The sequence below is a fragment of the Chelonia mydas genome, chromosome 8 (assembly GCF_015237465.2).
Source record: "Chelonia mydas isolate rCheMyd1 chromosome 8, rCheMyd1.pri.v2, whole genome shotgun sequence".
NCBI lineage: Eukaryota > Metazoa > Chordata > Testudines > Cheloniidae > Chelonia > Chelonia mydas.
The window spans coordinates 57286913-57307259 of record NC_057854.1 but is presented as its reverse complement, the minus strand read 5'-3'; the positions used below and the strand labels follow the sequence as shown (position 1 = coordinate 57307259).

The following is a 20347-nucleotide window of genomic DNA, read 5'->3' as shown; positions in this document are numbered from 1 at the left end:
TCAGTGATAGAGACTGTTTATGAGGAAAAGACAGACAAAAAAATCCGCATCTCAAGCTGATTCTGAAATGATCCCAGAACAGAAAAGAACATTTCTTACCGATTGTATGTCTACTTAGACTATGTCAGAAGCACATTTAACTTAAGTTAATATAGTCCTTAATGGAATTTCATCTCTCAAAACAAGAAATTAGAGTTTTCAGTTGGATAGTGCTCTTTCAAAAGTTGGTTGTGTTTCAATTTGGAACAAAATTCTTTGTGAAAGGAAATGGAGCCCCAGCTCCGAGACAGCTCCCTGCCTGTGGAGCTGCTCTGGAGCCATGTTCCCTGGAAGCCTGCCTGTGTATCACCAGAACCCCTTAGAAATTAAACCAGGTCCTCAGAACATTTGGATTTCAACAAGTCAGCAAATTCCAACATGCTTTTCATCTTTTTTCCTCGCTAGCGTTGCTCAAAACGTATACAATGTAACAAACAGTACATTTCTTGGTTGTTTGTACAAGTATAATCTTCATTAAACAATTTAATGAAGTAAAAACTGGAAAATTCTTAAAGTTTCAATCAGTCGAAAAAGAATACATATATTATGGCATCTGAATAAACTACCCTCCCTTTTCAGAAATCGACTGCATCTAGCAGCAGTTTATTGCAGACCTCAGAGCTAGATCTTGACACTAGGCAGAGCCCTAAGCACTGGGTAGTGTGTAACCACTGCGTGGTTGCACCCGCTCAGGCGTAGCCTCATGAAACACTGCTGCTCAGACGACGACGCCCCCCCACCCCCTCCCCGGGACACATTTCTCTCCCTGCTTCCTTCTCTCTCCCGGGGTTATTAATGTACTGCGAGTCTAATTCAACTGAGCATTACTACCTCCCTCACTGTGCTAGCTCAGCTACTCAGAGCAGTAAAAGTAGGGGATTAGAAGTTGAACTAAGTCCCCAGACCAGCTCCACTGAGTGAGCAAGAAGGTAAGTAGCCCTTTTTACCCCGAATATTCAGACTCAATATCAGAGTAGCCTATGTAAGGGGGTTCTTATTATAACTCACAGTCTAGCATTCAGTTTTTATTAATATTTTTATTCAAAGGTATCTTTGAGTCTCCCTTAGTTGATCTTGATACAGTCCTCCATCATGCCATGAGCTTGCATTGAAACAAATCCAAAGTGCCAAGTGAAATTTAGGAAAAAGTGTCACATTTTGTCTTGATTCCATCTGCAACCATCATCCCTGGTTCAAAGGCTTTTCTGTGGAGCTGAATCAGGCCAGGCCCAGCTAAGTCTCCAGCTTTGCATTTCAATATTGAAGTTTGACATAGCTCTGTCTAGGAAACCCTTTTCAACTGACTGCAAAGTGTAAAAATCACACCTCTTTTTTTCTTGTATGATAAAGCGTGAAAGTTCACTTAAGATTCTGTTAACAGTAATCTGGATGTGATTTTAGTTTTTTTCAGGAAACATACACTGAATTTATTGAATGTAGTGGCAAAGCATTAGTTAAAAATAAAAAAAATCATTGCACATTTATTACAATATCTTCATTTCACTGTCTGATTACTGCTCCTATTCAGCAGAGATATCAAAGATTTCTGAAGGGCCCTCATTAGAGACAATTGTTTGTTCAGGTTTCTAGTTACGGTCTAACCAGTTGCATAAAATTGCTTTAGATAGATTGTATTTTTTCCTTTTGGAAAACAAGATCTTGAATGTTATTCTCAACAATCTCAAACAGTCTAAGCTTGACCAGATTTAGGATAATGAATTTTATATCATGTGAATATGTAATATTTATCTGCATAACCTGGCTACAAATATAGGAGATTTGGGGATTTTGAAAATAGATTGCTAGTCATTTCCACAAAGCTTCTAATACTTCAGGTCAATAAGTTTAAATAAGAGAACAAATGTGATACAAGTCACATTGGGGCGATGAGCTGGTTTGTCAAAAAAGCCAGGATCATGTATCCTGAACACTGACCACTTTCTGAAGCAAGCCAAACATTTCTGAAAATTCTACAACTTTTTTTTTTTCCATAAGCATCTCTAGTTACAGGTTCTGGAAAAATCCTGGAAACAAAACTGAGGATGTACTATTACAGAGACAAGGCGTGTGAGGTAATATAATTTATTGGACCCACTTCTGTTGGTGAGAGAGACAAGCTTTTGAGCCAAACAGAGCTCTTCATTAGAGAATGTTGTTCTTCCAATACTTTTAGCTGGAAACAAAGTTTTAAAAATCTCAAAAGTCTGCCCTCATGAGTTTTTTAGCCATATGTCCAGCTTGGTATAAACTGTTCACAATCGATGGAGGATATCCTCCAAATCTCATATCCATGGGTGACTTTTCTCATTTCAGTTTTCATCCTGTTTCCTTCTAATTGCCTAGAAGATTTGGCAATATGCCTTGACTTCAGGGAAAGCACATTACTTAATAGATTACTCAGTAGATTTAAATTACATTATACAATGCACAGTATAAGACAGACTGAACACAGTCCAATGCCTCTAAAAGCCAAGGATTCAGCCCTGTAAATGTTGACCTTTTTTCCTGCATGGAAATGTAGTGAAGTCAATGAGATTTCATGTTAGTGTAGGGCTCCATCTACATGAAACAGTTTACAGAATCGCCCCTTTGGTTTGTAGACATGACAGAGAAAGTCCAGCCACCAACTTGTTCAGTTTACCTTCGTGGGTTTAATACTAGTTCCCCAGTAAAACATCAGAGAGGATTGATGCAAAAGTGTAATCACATAACTTTATACCTCAGATTTCATGTTAGTAGCCCGCACCAAGAGAAATTCAGGGTCATTTCATCCCTTTTTCCCCTCTCCCTCCCAAATGTCCTTTTGACTGACAGCTAATGATCATACTGAATTATGGTAATCTCCATGGATTATAAAGTCTACACAGAATTTGACTGGTAACTTCTCATCTGACAAGATATTTAGAACTAGCCCAATAATAAATGAGTCCCCAACTGTGAAATCAATCAGACTTCTCATGCATGAAGTTACTCACAAGTTATTTGTGGGATCTGGGCCTAAAGATTTTTCACAGAGAAATGCAATTATTATAGCACAGTAGTTTTATACAATCAAGACAAATTTTGTAAAACTTAACTTCAAACCATTTGCCCATGCCTAATACAGACATTTTAAAACTCAAATCAAGTACATTCCAGAAACAAGACAAAAAAATCATCATTCATTTTCCACATCAGAAGCTCTCACAGCTCATGATTCTTCAACTTCCTAGAAAACCAAAAGCTTAAAACAAATTTATGAAATCCAAATTAAAGACTAAAAGGATGACAATTCATCAAATCTTCTCTTTTTTGTTTTTACCCAATATAAGGAAGTTTGTTTTAATCAATATAAGGAATCCACCTCTTATTGGTACAAATGGAGCCCTTCATAAACAAGAATAATATTCTCCATCAAAAAAGGTCTCAAAGAATACTAAAATTCATATGCTAAACTACCATTACTTGGGGATTTACCATCTTATGTGATTTTAATGCATCTTTGGAGCTGTAACAATCTAAGATAATTCCTAAGTCATTGCCTGACCTCCAGGGAAATACAATATTGCCAGGCTGGTTTTGTTAAATTATTAAATAAAATGCATCACAAATAATGTAGGAATAGAATAGTTTCTTTAAAAAACAAGACCACTTTTTAATCTCTTTAAAATTACCTAAAAAAAAATAAAAATCCTTTGATAGCCTGCCTCAGGACGTCAGCATCTCTTTCCAAGCAGATTTACTAAATTACTCTTGAACACTCTCCCTAGAAAAAAAAGGTTCAATTTATGAACTATTGTTAGCAACCCTGGGAATTAGTTTGAAAAATGTTTCAGGGCAGATGGATGGAAACATCAGGGCCTTCAGATCAAGTTTAATTTGTTTAGAAGACTTGGGCTGTGCTCCTGGAATGAGAGCCTTCCTTTAATCCCTCTAAAAACATCCACTTCATGTTAGTCTTCCTGTACCGATTTCCAACCTACTGCTTTTGGCCTACAAACAGACTTGGTTTCTTCACACTGAAAGGCACAGATCCTGAACTTGAAGACAAAGGAGCCATTAGAGTTTATATCAGCTCAGGGTCGGTCCATTAACACATAACTTTAAGGCTTCCCAACACTGCAATTAACACAAGTAGGCTCCTGTGCCCACATAACCCTCAAAGAGGATGAGGCTTCAGGTGTGGGGTCAGTTGCAGGACCCAGGTCCAAAATTTTAGTGATAAATTAGAGAGAGGAGGAAGGAAGAAACAATAAAATATATATGTAACAAATGCAATTCAATTACCTTCTCTCTAAGTCTTCCCCATGACATCACCCCCTCTTGTCTATCATCCCTTGCTGTTCTTTGTCAGGTTAGATCCTGCTTTATTCAAGTCAAAGGCAAAACTCTCCTCATCCTCAATGAGAAGGATGGAGGACCTTAAGACCTGTAAATTACTCCATTCAAGCACAGTGCTGTGCAGTCCCTTTGAAGTCTAGGAGGCTCCACCAACAACATATCTTGTAGTCAGCCTTTGGAGCAGGAACTTGTCCTTGCCTGTAATGCTGTGTGTTAACCTAAGATGCTGAAATAATAGTAAATAATGTACATTTCTACATCCAAGAAGAGGAAAGAGCACAGATAAGCACAACAAAATAGCTATGCACATCATATTAGAGCTAGTTTATTGGTAAGGAGACTATAACCAAGCACTATAGCAGCTGAAGGAAAGGTACTGGTTAGAAAGGGAGGTTGTTTATAAAATAATCTTCACCTCCCACACTCTTAAAGTCCACAACATAAAAGTATTGGATAATCACTGGGATCTGGTAAGATTAGCTATCATATATGATTCTTAATTATGTATTATATTATTTTTTCCATACTTAAGCCTCAAAGATTGGAGAAAAATTATAGGGATTTTTGGAGGAGGAAGAATGTTTCATGTTGATTGTTCCATGATTACATAGACTCCTCTATAACAATATTGCCTTACATCATTGACTTGCTGAAAGTTTATTTTGGATTTTCAGCCTTCAAGGCTCTTTGGCAAATTTACTGTTACCTCCTATTTTAACTGTTACTTACCATCAGTAATTTCTACTTCCTTGAAGAAAAGCCGTAACTTAAGGCAGCGTTGGAGCCAAATATGGGTGCATGCTAATGTTTTCTAAAGAATTGTAATTAGCCTCTACAGCTGCAGAAATAAGGAGGCCGAGAGAAGCTCCATGACTGAGCTGCAGAGGGCACCAACAGCAGAAACTGTCATAAGTGAGTGACAGTGCTAAATATTTATTGTGATTATTGTCCTACTAGTCCTATCTTCATTTCAAAGATACCTGACCCAGCAATCACCATAAGCAATATGAACCACAGATTATTAGCAAATAAGTCAGACCACCTTTATTTAGGCAACCAAATTTGAAGAATTTAGCTCCTATCTTGTTATTCTAGGATTTTAATAAACCAGCAGGCCAGCCATTCAAACACTTCCTATGCTAAGCTCAATGTGACTGGCATCCAGTAAGAAGAGCTTCTAAGATCAGGCCATACAAAAATCTCCAAGTTATAAACCTTTTCTACTTTAGCTTTCCTTAATTTGTTCTATTAGCATATCTTTCATTCACCTGAGTGCAAAATATCGGAGTTGTGCTGAATTTAAATCAAGAGGGTTAATAGAATAATCAACATTATTTTGTTTAAAATAAAACAAAACAAAACCCTCTTCTTTCTAGTGCCCTCACTTTAAAAAAAATCCCTCTTCTTTTCTACAGCATTTTTCTTATTCTATTTGGTTTTATAGTCCCGCCTTTTCTTTTACCACCGTTGCTGTTAAAACTAGACAGAGGAGGTTCTATTTTTTCTGTATCTGATAAAATAGACTAGGACTTTTTGAACTACTAGGGATCAAACCTGGCATGGTTCCAGCCTATGTTAACAGAATAGTTATGTGATCCACCAATAAAAGATTACACTATTTTTCAGTCCATAATTTTATGAGGAGAATCTCCATAAATATTATATTTGGTCAAACACGCCACCAAGAGCATTCCACTTGCCCACACTTTGTACAACATAGTCTAAAATGAAACAGAAAATACTTCATTTCCCTCTAGATAGCCACTATTTAAAAGGAATGATTACTCTAGTCGTTAGCTAGCATTAAGAGGGTCAGCAAATATAAACCCTATTTAATTTTTTATATACTTCATGTGTTGTCTTTACAAAAAGCCATCTGGTATATCCACAGGAAACTGTTACTACCCCCTCACTTCTAAATATTAATAACTTGATTTATCTAAGTGATGGGCACTCATCTCCCAGGGCAATTGAGATTGAAATATCAGACCCTGAAATATTCAACATTAGAACTAAAGAAGCAGAGCATGACAGTATTGCAATGGGAGAAGAAAGGGTTAACTATGTATAATTATTACCCTAACTGTTGCTCACACAGAACGTTGCTGGAAGACTGATTAATTCTTTTTCTGGTAACTGGCTAAAAAGAGGGGGGGGGGAAATCAGTGTGAAGTGTTAAAGTCTCACACGAATTTCCGTTTCAACACCTTCTGCAAAATTAATGTCCCAACATCTTAACTCCCCTCATTTTGATCCACTACTCCAGTAGGGAGACATACACACCGAGGGAGTCTGTGTAAAGGCAATTTATTTCAGTGGGGGAAGAAAATTGCCTTTGAGATTTCTAACTCACCTTCTAAAAGGAAGAGTTACTCTCCAGTAGGCTTTTTATAAGCACCTGTCTTGGGCTCTGATTGAAACCAATTATGTGTTCAAGCCTCTAGCTGGAGTTGAACACGTGCAAGCAATTAGTCTTAGGCTGCAACCTTTTTTGTCTAAAGGAAAATTAACTCCATCATTTCCTATAGCAGGCACCTTTTGGGGGGGTATTATGTTGGTAAGTTATAAGCTGATCAATGTTATTACAGCCCCTGAAGGATTCATATTTCAATATAAAATGAACAACCCTTGCTTAATGCATCCAAAGGGACTCAGATATCATTTTGGCCAGGGAAAGGCTTTCACATTGTTCCAAACATACAATTAGCATGCAATGAGGTGGATATAAAAATATAGCAAAGCCTCTAGAGTTCAAATAATGTGCATTCTCTAGTTCATAACAGTATCATCAAACATGCTTGAAACATTAAAATAAAAGAAGCAAAACAGACAGAATTGTATCAAAATCTGAGACACAGAGGTAGACAAAAAATAAAAGGTAAGTATCCTGGTCCATGTTATGGCTTGTTTACAGTTTTAGAGCAGTGTAAATGGACCATATACCAGGCAACCAAGGATTCACATTGTTAGGATATAGATATTCAGGCCTGTCTGTAAAGGCCTATACTCTAAGAATTTAGGTGTATTCTTATCACTTGGCTAGTTATAGAGGTACAAAAGAAAGAATCAAAATCACTGTCTGCCGGTGTAAGGGCCTTCTCTTACTGTGACAGTTTGAGGCCCTGTGCTTAGGCTAAGGCCTTTGGCTAAGCAACAGAGGCAGCCATAAGCTGGGAAGCGAATGGTCATATCCTCACATTCCAAACTAGTCACATTGAAAGAAGGTGCTATTGGGCTGTTAGGAATACAATCCTGTCCTGATAGTTCCTATCACCTCTAGAGAAAAGGAAGTGCCTAGAAGATGTAAAAGGAAACTTAGTTTGATAGCATCCTGTCTGGCAAGAACTCACTTATCAATAGCTGGGATGTGAAATCCTCACTTCTGTATTGTTTTGTCTTTATAGTTCCCACTTTGCTATTGTTTGTCTGTATAATCTCTGTCTGGTTCTGTGATTGTTCCTGTCTGCTGTATAATTAATTTTGCTGGGTGTAAACTAATTAAGGTGGTGGGATATAATTGGTTACATAATCATGTTACAGTATGTTAGGATTGGTTAGTTAAATTTCAGGAAAATGATTGGTTAAGGTATAGCTAAGCAGAACTCAAGTTTTACTATATCGTGTGCAGTCAATCAGGAAGTGAGTGGGTGGGGTGTGGGTAGGGGAAATGGGAACAGGGAATGGGTGTGGGGAAATTGGAATCATGTTTGGTTAAGAGCAGGAATGGGAATAGGGACACAGGTGTAAGGCTCTGTGGTGTCAGAGCTGGGAAGGAGGACACTAAGGAAAGAAACTGGAATCATGCTTGCTGGAAGTTCACTCCAATAAACATCGAATTGTTTGCACCTTTGGACTTTGGGTATTGTTGCTCTCCGTTCGTGCAAGAAGGACCAGGGAAGTAAGTGGGTGAAGGAATAAGCCCCCTAACACACATGCCATGAAGGAATCTCCCCTAGTGTAGAAATGTGTGTTTGAGGGCAGAGATGGAGCTGTGCTGTGCTTCAGAGTTACCTGGCTGGCATAAAGGACTTTAGGAGGATTTTACAAACTGGCAAAATCTAAAGACAGCACTAAATTTCACTGTGAACTGTTGCTTCCATGTAAAGTCCAAGTCAATCATTTACAGCAGACTTTTCCCAAGTAGTTACTTCTGCATGTACCCAAAGACATGCATGAAAATGCATATGCACTTCGGGGGGATGAATCAAGATTGCACGTGCACTGTTAATTCTGGCATTTCCTAATTGACGGGTGTTTGACTTTCTGTAACCTGTTAATTCCTTTTAATCCTTAACTTTGTGTTTCCAATTTTTTTAATTATTTAGTTTATTGATGAGAGCAACTTTAACAAATGAAGATTGTGGTTTATGATTTTCCGTAGTTTGCTAATAGAAAAAAAATCACGAGCTATTGAAATAATGAAGCACTTATATATTTGTCTTCAGTGCATATTTTTGTCGTTATCTTTGAGAAGCTCCATATTTCACTAGATGTTGCCCAACATATTAAAAGTAAAATAATTAAACTAAACTATATTCAAACAAAACATGTTTGTTTTTTGTTCTTTTTAATGCAACTTCAGTTTCACTGCAGCTTCTAAATGATATATAGATACATATAAATAATTGTATAAACAGAAAACTCGGGAAGTTAGGAAATATGTGTAATTTCCTGCTTAATAAAAAAAGGTAAATAGTCAGAAAGCCACAGCCCCCGATTGGTAAAACAACAACATACAGATAAATTATAACAATTAGTAGACAAGAGCTTACATATTAAATTTAGGCTTAGCAATGGAAAGAACCCTGAGAAATTTATTATAGAAGGAATCATGGAGGATCATCATTGTAGGTGATGACCAGCAAGGAGATGGATGGGTGGATGCTGTGTGCCAGATCAGTGAAAAGTTGGCTGAAGTGTACTGGAACTTAATATAGATTGTGAATGCTTCCAAAAATTCTCCTGTGAAATCACTGATACTCAGACATGAGTAAATGGATTTATTTAAACAACTACCCTTTGAAAAGAAACAGTGTTACTTACCCCAGTACATGACAACCAAAGCACTGGTGACTCTCCCCAAGCATACAAATGAACTGGAGCGAGTGAGTACTGAGTGCATTATCTCTGATGATACAAGTTACTGTTCAGGCAGTCACAGGGGGCTCTCTCTCTCTCTCTCTCCCCCTCTGTGTGTTCGTTTTTCCAAATTTCCCCAAAGACAGGCACAAACAAAAATATATTTTCGAATTTATTCCACACAAATATTAATTAATGAAATTTAGCTCAAAAGCCCCCTGGCCTATTTAAAAAAAAAAAAGGCTTCTGAACGAAAAAAAAAAAAGGTGAGACTCTGAGGTAAAGGCTTTGGAAAACAGACAATTCTGATGGAGCCCTGACTATGAGATCACTACTGCAAGACCCTAAGAGCATCAGCAGCGATCTTCTGATGTACCTTTCAGTAGAAGCAGTTTATTAGACAAATTAGCTACAAAAAAACCCTGATTTTTATGAATGAATGTTTATTAAAAAATTATACACTGCATGCTTATCAAAATTTCAGTCTGTGAAGTCTACTATTCACCGATACTATTGCTTTGCATAATTGTTATTGGTAATGGCCCATTTGTGCTGTGTGATTGGTTGCCTAAAATCACATGGTACCATTCTGGCCCCAGAATTTTCAAAGTTGCTAGCAGTACAGTTTCAGCAGAAAAACTTGTGAGAATGTGCATTTATATCACTTTCTGTGTCTGTGAATATTTTTTCACTCAAAAATTGTTCATTTGATTTAAATGTTTGAGGGAAGTAAACAAAGGTGACTAATGGCCAAATGATTGTGGGCTTTATTTGAATTTTTTTAAAAAAAATACTTCTTTGCACTGTTCAACCAGCTCTGACTTTGAGTTATTGTCATGAATATCAATAGTACCTTTCGATTATTTAGATATGCTTTAGGAATCATTTTGGGGAAGTTACATGTCCTGTGTTATACAGAAGGTCAGACTACGTGATCACAATGGTCCCTTCTTGCCTTGAAATTTATGAATTATTGATTAATTTCTTACAAGAGTGACAGAGAATGTATAGGAGATAGCATAATTCATCCTGAGACATGAATGCTGGTTTATATAAATAGATTGGGTCCTTTTGAGAACTTTTGTTGATATGGGAAATGAAAGTACTTCATTATTATTTTTATAAGCAATGGCTTGGAAAACTCAAACACTTATCCTTACTCTGGTAAATCCCTGCAGTTATTGAGCATAGTTTATTTCACTCATTGATGGCTTGATTAATGAAAGGATAAGTAAATCATTAGGCCTTCTTAAATGTCAATGAAGAAAATGGAGCTTTTACAAGAATATATTTATTATATACTATAATTTTCAATAAGCAGGGTGCACATTTACATGCTTTAAATACCCAGTGGAAAGTATGGAGAATATAACTGTTAAATTAACAGAAAACCCATACTTCAACAATGAAATGGGATTAGATGATCCATTACATGACTCAATCTATTATACAGATAAATCTGCCACTCATCTGTGTACTGTATTCTAGTTTAATTTGCAGAGAAAATTAGTAAAAAATCCTCTAAAAATAAATCTATTTCAAGGGGAATGAAAAGGGATCATTTTTTTTTCTGGTGGTTTTACTGCCACTGAGCAAAGGTGGAATTCTTTGCAGGACCAGGACCATGGACTGTAAATTCTTAATAGCAGGGCAGCAGCTGTCTTTGTGACTGTATAGCATCGAACACAAGGGGGCCAGGATCTTGATTGGGAACAATAGTAATAATAAATGTGTGGGTGAAAATTGGCAAAAAAAAGTCCTGAATTAGAATGAAAAGGCAAAATTTCCTGCTAAATAGTTTGGGGTGTGGGAAGCAGGGATCACAAATATTGAAAGGACCCTATCAAGTTGCCTCATATTTACTTTATTATTTTGACTTTTATGTTGTTATTATATACAAGTCACAACAAAGCACTGATTTTTTTTCCATCTACATAAATGCTTTCCCCCAAACATTTTGATATTGTCATATAAGCAGTTTCCAACAGGAAAAAAAAAAAAAAAAAAAAAAAACTACCGGAGGCAGTGGACAATGGACCAGAACTCTGGAGTCGTCCATGGGCAAGTCACTTCTCTATATCTCAGTTTCCCTAGTGGTAAAATGGGGTAATGATACGGAGTTCTTTGTAAAGCACTTTGAGAACTACTGCTTAAATGTGTTATATGAGATCTAGATATTGGTGTTATTGTTACTGAAGACAAGGAAATTATTCTGGATTGCATTCATAAGGGTTACAAATCAAACTACATTAAAAGTATTGATGATATTCCGATGCTCTTTTTGTGACCAGTTACACTATATGGTGATTTATTTATTTATGACCATCTACACTGCATAGAATAGATACTCTGTAGCAGGAAGACATGTTCCAGACAGATCTAGTTACTTGTTAGATCTGTCTATCTGACCTTTAGCTTGCTGTGATACCATACTCAGACATATTTCTGTCACCCCTGTATTTCATTCAACTGTTTTATCTTTCAGTATTAAGGGCAAAAAAGGACACTTGGAAGATATATAAAAAATTTATTTTTGACATTTGGCTTCAGATGAGGAGGTTTGTCCCACATGGAACTTCAACTAGATCATAAACAAAGGCATGATGAAAAAAGTCTTAATTCTCACAAAAAGGATACATTCACTCCACTCTCATAAAGCGTGAGTAAGCAAGCTGTCAAAGTACAAAGGAGAGAGAAGGTTGGGATGATGAAATCCAACCGAAGGCTAGACCATCATGCTATTTCAAATACCTAGTTGACCTTTTGGTTATGTAGCCTGAGCCATTAGCTGTGCCAGAACAGCCACACTGCATAGCTAGGGCCTGTATATCTACTCAAGCCGTGATTCACACCTCCCAAATGCTGCTTTGATGTACCCTAAATGTGGACCACACAACCCCTGCCCTAATCCACACCTTCTCCTGTCCCGCATCTTCTTAAGGAAGAATCCTAAAGGACTTACTTCCTTAGAAGTTTTTAAGGTCAGGTTTGACAAAGCCCTGGCTGAGATGATTTAGTTGGGGATTGGTCCTGCTTTGAGCAGAGGGTTGGACTAGATGACCTCCTGAGGTCCCTTCCAACCCTGATATTCTATGATTCTATGAATAGATTTCCTTTCTATAGAATTATATCCCTACTAGAGTGCTGTAAAATGGATCATACAATCTATGCAAAGGATCTGGTTTTTAAGAGTAATTTCTTTATAACCATATAGGTTTTGGAACTCTCTCCCTGTTCCTGCCCCCCATCTTCTTCTTCTTCCCAAAGGAACCTAAAAAATAGGTAGGCAGCTAAGTGTCACTCCATTTGAAGGGGATTTGGGTGCTTAATTCTTAGGCTCTTTTTCAAAAATAATCACAGCTTCACCCTTATTAAATTCAACAGAATTTTTCCATACCGGTATGCTGGCATGAGGACCCCCACCTCTCATAGTACAAAGGCCGTACAAGGACTTACATCCCTGCACAGCCACTCCATCAATAGCATCCAACCCAGCCTGAACACATGTCTTAGTTGTGCCTTATGCTGCCTCTCACCTGGGTGTGAATTTGTATCATCTGCAAACTTTGCGACCTTACTGTTTATTCCTTTTTCCAGACCATTTAGGGATACACTGACCAGCACTGGTTGCAGTGCAGATCCCTGGTGGGACACAACTATTTACCTCTCTCCAGTCTGAAAACTGACCATTTATTCCTACCCTTTGTTTCCTCTCTTTTAACCATTTATTGATCCATGAGAGAACTGTCCCACTTATCCGATGACCACTTACTTTGCTTTGAGCCTCTGTAACGGTGTTTTTAAAAAAAGTTTCCATACAGTTTGCAGGCATTGCTGGATTGCTCTTAAGACCAATATAGCCAAAATTGAAAAGCTCGACAAAAATTGAGTAAAGATGCTTAGGATAGATGTGTGCGGGATTTACACGAGAAAATATTACTAAAACCTAAAATTATGGTTACAGGGAACTTAACTGAGGCTGTTAAAATTCAGAAGGGAACAGTAAAATCAAATCTCTCTTCCTCCAATTAGCCTATAATAAAAAATCAAGGGGCCACATAAAATTAAGGATATGTACAGTTAAAACTTATAAAGCAAAATATACTCACACAAAGTGTAGTCATCCTGTGGCATTCACTGACACTGGAGGTAAAAGCTAGGTGCTATGAGTCAAACTCTATTCTCAGTGACACTAAGGTAACACTGGATAATGCCTTCTTAAATTTCATCTGCTAAAATGTTGCAATCACATTTAAGTCCATCTAGCATTTTTTTTAAAAGTCACCCAATGACTTTTACTGACTGGACAATTTATGAGTAAGCTTTTACCCAACCCTTTCTCCTTTTCCTCCTGCAACACACTGCTGAACATACACTCGTCCCTTGACATTTGTTTCTACTTTTTCTACATTCTGACATTATCTTTTAAAATTCTTGGCTAGAACATGCCCAGCCCTGTATGGGTGTGGGACACTGACCCCTTTTGCCTCTGCACTGTGCTAGGCACTAGCTTCTCTAAAGGATATTGGGTGAAGGCAGAGTTATTACCCCATTACCGTACTCTGCAACCACCAGCAGAAGTTGCTTTATGCCTGTCTGCCTCATTCCCATTCCCTTTGATAGAGCCAGGAGACAACATCCATAGCCATAATTTCCCTTCCCCCTCTCCATCCTCCCCACACTTTAATCATTATCTGCTATTTTTCCTAGACTAAAAAAAAAGTGCATTTTGTAAAAAGTGACAGTTATAACATTAATAGGATCTGTAGTGTAAGGAGATAGAAGCCATCTTGGAAAACAACTATTCTGTGACCAGAGAAGCCATTTAAAATTATGTAGCACATCATTATTTTTAAATTATGTTTCAAAGTGTAAAAGAGGGTTAGTATTGTACAGAATAAAAAGTTTCACTTGCACTAAGTCATTTTTATTTTTAACATTTGGAATACAATTCTTCCAAATGGTTCCTATCAGTTTTACATAAACAATATGTTCTTTAAAAAAAAAAGAAAGTAAAAAATCCTCAATGCATTCTCTGATTTCAAAACATGATCTGCAAATTTGAAAATAATCTTTGGCTCCATACTGGTATTTTACATAATATGAAGCAAAGTTGCTCATTTCCAAATGAACTTTTAAAAACCCTCTTGATCACTTGTTGCTTCAATCCAATAAATAAAATAGAACCTGTGACCCAGGGAGTTCTTGGTGTCAACTGGCAGAAGTCACAGGGGTATATAGGATTAAAGGGTTCCCCTAGGTCTGGTTGCTACATAGTAGTTTGTCAAAGGATGTCATGTCACAATGATTGATATAGTCATTGCAAAATGTATCCATAGATAATATGTATGAAGTTATGTTTATATACTCAAAATTATGTTCTTACACTTTGAGAGTTGGGGCTGGTCACCATAAGGTGATAAACAAGTTTCTTTCAGGCCGGAGATGCTTATTTGCCTGTCTGGCTATTTGTCAACTGAGTATTGTATACTTCACAATGAATACCTATTTACACAGAGCAAAATGCTAATCAAGGGTCTGAAAAGTCTCCAGGGGAAAGAAAAACAACAACAAGCAGCAGAGATTACCATATTTACCAGTGAAGACAATGGTTGGTTGGAAATATATCTGGGATATAGATTTACACCCAGGTATCCCTCACCTAAGGGACAAACTGTCAGCTGTCTTGTTTTATGAATGGAGGATTACAGCCAGTCTCGCTGTTTAATGCTGGTAGAGAGACTGTTTGAGCTAACCTGTATGTGACAAGAAAATGTTTTGTTAGTTAAATTAAGCTCTAGAAAGTGTGTTATGATTTCATTTTTGATGTAGCCATTTGGTTCCATTAATTCTACTTGCTTCTTCACAAATCTCTGTTCTTTGTTAAATAAATGTCTACATGTTTTCACTATAAACAAATCTAAATGTTGCAAGTTGAGTGGAGTGGTGATCCTGAGGTCAGGATGGGGTGTACTGTCCCTTTAGGAATACCAGATCTGTGAATTCTGTGAGTATCCAGCAGACCAGAGGCTGGATGCTCCAGGGGAAAACTTTTCATGCTCAGGGTGTGGCGCGTATATTGCTTACCTGCAGAGGACAGGGGAGCCTGCAAAGGCTGAGAGGGGATTGCTTGTGTTGCCTCTGGCTGGTGGAGTTGGGGAGCTGACCCCTGGCAGGCACTGTCAAGGCTTCCTCAGGCTAAGGGAAAGTGGCAATGAGGTACCTCACAGTCCTGGGTACTCCCTGGAAGCATCACAGAACCACAAATAGAAAACATGTTCCCCCTCCAGTCTTGCACCTGATTGTTTTAATCTTGTCCTTGCTCATCTTTCTTGAAAGAAAAATGCTAACTGTTTCCCAGCACATTTAAATATCATCTTTATTTTTTTTTAAATTCACTATTTGTACAGGAAAAAAAACCAAACTCTCTCTCATTACTCTAGATAATTTATTCGAACGCAAACTGATACCATGTAGCACTTTCTAGGTCAATTTGTATCACTGAATTGCTTGTCTGATGTAGGGACAAAAATTCAATGCTTAATTTGTAGACTGCTTACAGGAAGGTTGATTTTGTGATTAAGGCACTCAGCTAATTCTTAGAAGATTTTAATTCAGTTCCTGGTTCTGTCTCACTCTTCCTGTGTGATCTTGGATAAGTCACTTAATTTCTCCTTGCCTCATTCCCCATCTTTAAAATGGGGATAGTAAGATCTTCTCTCTTCTACCCTTTCTATTCTGATTGTAAGCTCTTTCTGGCAGGGATTCTCTCTTCTGTATTTGTCCAGTGTCTAGCAATATGGAGCCTTGATCTCATCTCAGTTTCTTTTTGCTATCATAATACAAAATCTGTCAATATTTCTACCATTCTAAAATGGTATCAGGTAGATAAAGGTATGATAGATAACCACTGGAACAGTTTACTAATAAATGTGGTAGATTTTTCTTGTGGTAAAAATCATTTGGCATCTTTAAATCAAGACTGGGTATGTTTTTAAAGAGTTATGCTCAGCTCAATCAAAAATTTTGGGGCTAGATAGATTTCACCAAGTGATCCCTCTGTGGCCTGTGTTAGGCATGTCAGCCTCACTGATCATAATGGTCCCTTATGGATCTGAGATTCTATGAAATCCTGCTCTTTTGTCAAGAGCTGTCCTAACTAGAGCTAGAGGGAAAAAATGAATAAACTATTCATGGAAAAATGCAATTTGAGGCTGATCTAAAACTGATAATTGTGGTCAAATTTGGGAAAATGTTTCGGGGGTGGCGGGAAGGAGAAAAGGTAAAAAAAAGTTACCGAAACAAAAAAAGTGAAACATTTTTAGGATGTTTTGAAACAAGATGTCAAAACATTTCAAATTTTAGGTAGATTAAACTAAATAGAGAAAAAGGGTGAATAGCCACCTTCAAATGAAATGAACTAGTATTTGTATTTGTTTTCCCTTTTGATGGTTAGGTTAGCCCCAAATCAAGGGTTTTCCCCCCCCACCTCCGTGATTTGTCTTATTTTTATTTATGCACAACAAAAAACAGACAAAAATATCCAAGAATTATTTGCCCAGCACTAATCCTAATACAGAAACATATATGAGGACTATTGTTGGACAAGCATTTGTGTGTGTTTTGAATCAGGGTGTGCCCATAGCTAACCCAAGAAGCACCTTAAAATACGTGAACAGGTTGGCTGATCATTTCCCCGACTATTTAATGACCCCCATTTTTTATTTATTTCCTATAATGCATCACAGATATTGAGAATTCTGAAATTTGATTGATATTTGTGTAATAAAAGTAAATTGCAAGCATTTTTCATGAACAAATATTTATTTTCAGCTCTTTATCTTAGACAATGGTTACTCTATTCCTCTCCCAATACATACATTCTGCTACTTATCTCCTCACTTCTGGCCCTGACTGGTCCCCCCGCCTCCCTTTTCACTTTTCTCCCATTTTTTACCTTTGTTTTCCTTTCTCCCAGCACCTAACCTCATCTCAGAGTAGAAGTTGTTGTTACTATTATACCTAACAATGGAAGGTCATTGGCTCATAGCAAAATATCAGGGCTCAGAGCCCATTTAAATACTTTTGGCCCAGGCCCTCAAATGGTGTAAATCATCGGAAGGTGTTTCAATCATGGGCTTGATTCCTCAGGAGGAAAAATGTTATATGAATATGATGTGATGTCTCCTTACACAATTCTAAGCACCTTTCCCTTTTATACAGTTGTGTGCATGCTGCCCATAGCAGCACTTCTAACTGGCATTTCCTACTTTAAGTTTGTCTCCAGTATGCTTTCCAGTTTTATCCGCATTTTAGATGCCAGTAAGTCAGATTTCTGCCTACAAGATAGGGATTTCTACCATCATTCTGAGCTTCCCATAATAAGTGTTTTTTCTGTCCAGGTTGTTCTTTGGACTGAGGTCATCCAAGACCAGATGAGGGCTTATTCAGACCATAACTGTTTGACAACATTCCGATTTCTGAACTGGAGAATTGAGCACCTTTAATCAGCAATAACCTCATCCCGAGTGACATGCCTGGCAAATAGCAAAAACACTATTGCTTTATCATAAATTCATTGAACTCATTTTTTTCCTGGGCATTCTAAGTATTAGTCCATTTAATGGCGAGATTCAAACTTGTTTAATTCAAATAAATCAGCTCAATAATTCATAGCTGAACAGAGGTCCCACTGGATCTTTTTTTTTATTTGCACAACTTGCTATGGACACTGTGCAAAGCTGTTTCACTAATTTCAAACCCTCATGAATATCATAGATGTGGAAATCTGGCTCAGATTCTAAGCCAAGTTATAGGGTTCAATGTGGTGCTTGGGCGCAATTGTTGGAAAAAAATATAGCAAAGAAGGGGAGAGGAAAAATATCTAATTAAAGTATAGATACACCAGTTTTATATAAATCCAATGCAACTTCATTGGTTTAAATGGAGATAATCATGATTAACACCAGCATAGGCAAGTTGAGAATGATACCCATTAGCTAATGTTATACTAAATGCCCACACATCATTGCAAATTTCAACACAGGGACCATGCCAGAGGTGGGCCTGGGAGTGGGAGAAAGAAGGGTTATAATGCAAGGACTGTGGGTGATTCCGGACTGAATGGTGGCAGAATTTTTCAGAAGCTCTCTGCATAATCTAACACTGCTCCCACTGCAGTATGTTTGAAAATCTCACTCATAGTAGAAACCTATGGTGCAAGCTGCTGTGGAGATTGAGGACTGAGGTATTCTATGAAGCTTACTCCAGGCACCACCGCAACATTTAGACCAAAAGTGCCACTGTGATTATTGTTGAAACTTCTCTTAACTTGCTAGTTTCTTTCTAGCCCCAGAATGGGTTCATTCAAACATATTTTAAAAAACACCTTTGAAGCTTTCTCTCTGGCTACTTGCCAAACATTTATTTTTTTCAGTCCAAATAACTGAACAGCTAAGAGCTCTAAATGTCACTTCTTTGTTAGTTTGACTGCAACATTTAAGTTGACCTATATCTTAGGAAAAGAATAAGAGACACTGGTACCATATAGGGCTTTTCAGCCAGATACAGCAACCAGTCCGGTATGTTGTTCCATGTGGGCAGACATTTGACCCCATGTAGATCCCTATTGATTTCAACGGGACCCTGTAGAAGAGACCGACCTGGTCTGGCTTTAGGTCTGCTCATTGCTTCAGTTCCCCTCAATGTCAGACTTCAATTTTCCCTCTCTGATGGATCTATGACTCCCAGTGCACTTAGGTTGCTGTTGGGACTTAGCCCTCCACAAAAGTCCTCCCCAGCAGAAGTCAGAGTCCAAACAGAAACACTCCAAACACTTGTTGGACACAGCCTTTGCTCCCAGGGTCGGTCTTCTCCCACCCCAGTCTTTACCCCATTACCTGGGTTCAGTTTCTAATTCTGGGCTTTAGTCTTTTCTTCCTGCTGGTGGTGGCATAGAGGGAACATACACCCCATCCTTTACTATAACCCCTCAGTCTTCAGACCCTAAACAATTGGGCTATTTGGCCTATAATCTAAACTTCTTCATCTTTCTTTCCCAGGGTCTCTTCCTACATGTTCAGCATGACCACCCCAGTGGCCCTTTCCTGGCTATTCTCCTGACCTTTAGTGAATCATCCCCTTCCAGATCTGCTTTCCCTGGGATCTCTTACCTTACTCATCCCTTCACCTGGAGAAGTGGAGTAAGCTTGGCACAGGTATAGCAGAGACCCAGCCCACGGTCCAGCTCACCCTGTGACAGGCCCCAGGCAGGTCCAGGGGTCCAGGTACAGACTTCATTGCAGGGTTGTTTCCTATGTCCACAAAGCAATATTTTTTAAAGGCCTCTCCATTCAGTACACATCCACATTAGCAGTCAAGTAATAAGCAATATAGAGCTGAGAAAAACAAAACATCTTGACAGGAAATGTGCACTCGCTCTCTCTCTTTGGCCCTATTTAGAAATACTCATTTTTCTCCCAGACAACTACTTAAAGCTGGGCTAGCTGAACATCATGAGAAACAGATGTTTTCCACAGTATTTCATGGACTTAGAAACTTTCACTCAATTCTAACAAGTCAGGCCTCCGGAAGGAAACAGTATATCTGTCTGCACTGGCTCCGACAGCTACAATACTGCTAGTGTTGTAAATACAAGATCCAAGACAATGAACTGACCAAAAAGCAACTGCTCTCTATGCTTATTTAAATGAGCAAAACCCTTGTATAAGATTCACTAAGAATGCCAGCATTCTGTTTTGGTTTTTAAAGAAGACTAGCAAGAAGTTTAGATTTGACTTCTGTAGTTCTGCAGCCAGTAGTTACTTTTGTTTGTTTATCATATGCTTTCATACCTTGAGCAAGTCTCAGGGTAAAATATCTTACCATTTAGAAAGTATTTGTCACTATT

General features: G+C 37.9%; 1 long non-coding RNA gene across 1 annotated transcript in view; it reads right to left on the bottom strand.

Moving 5' to 3' along the window:
* LOC122461494 overlaps positions 1 to 19732 on the bottom strand; it is a 91866-nt gene extending 72134 nt beyond the window's left edge. The window contains exon 1 of the long non-coding RNA XR_006283425.1: positions 19611 to 19732. This is a non-coding gene — a long non-coding RNA (uncharacterized LOC122461494). The remainder of the gene's footprint in view (positions 1 to 19610) is intronic.
* Positions 19733 to 20347: the final 615 nt, after the last annotated feature.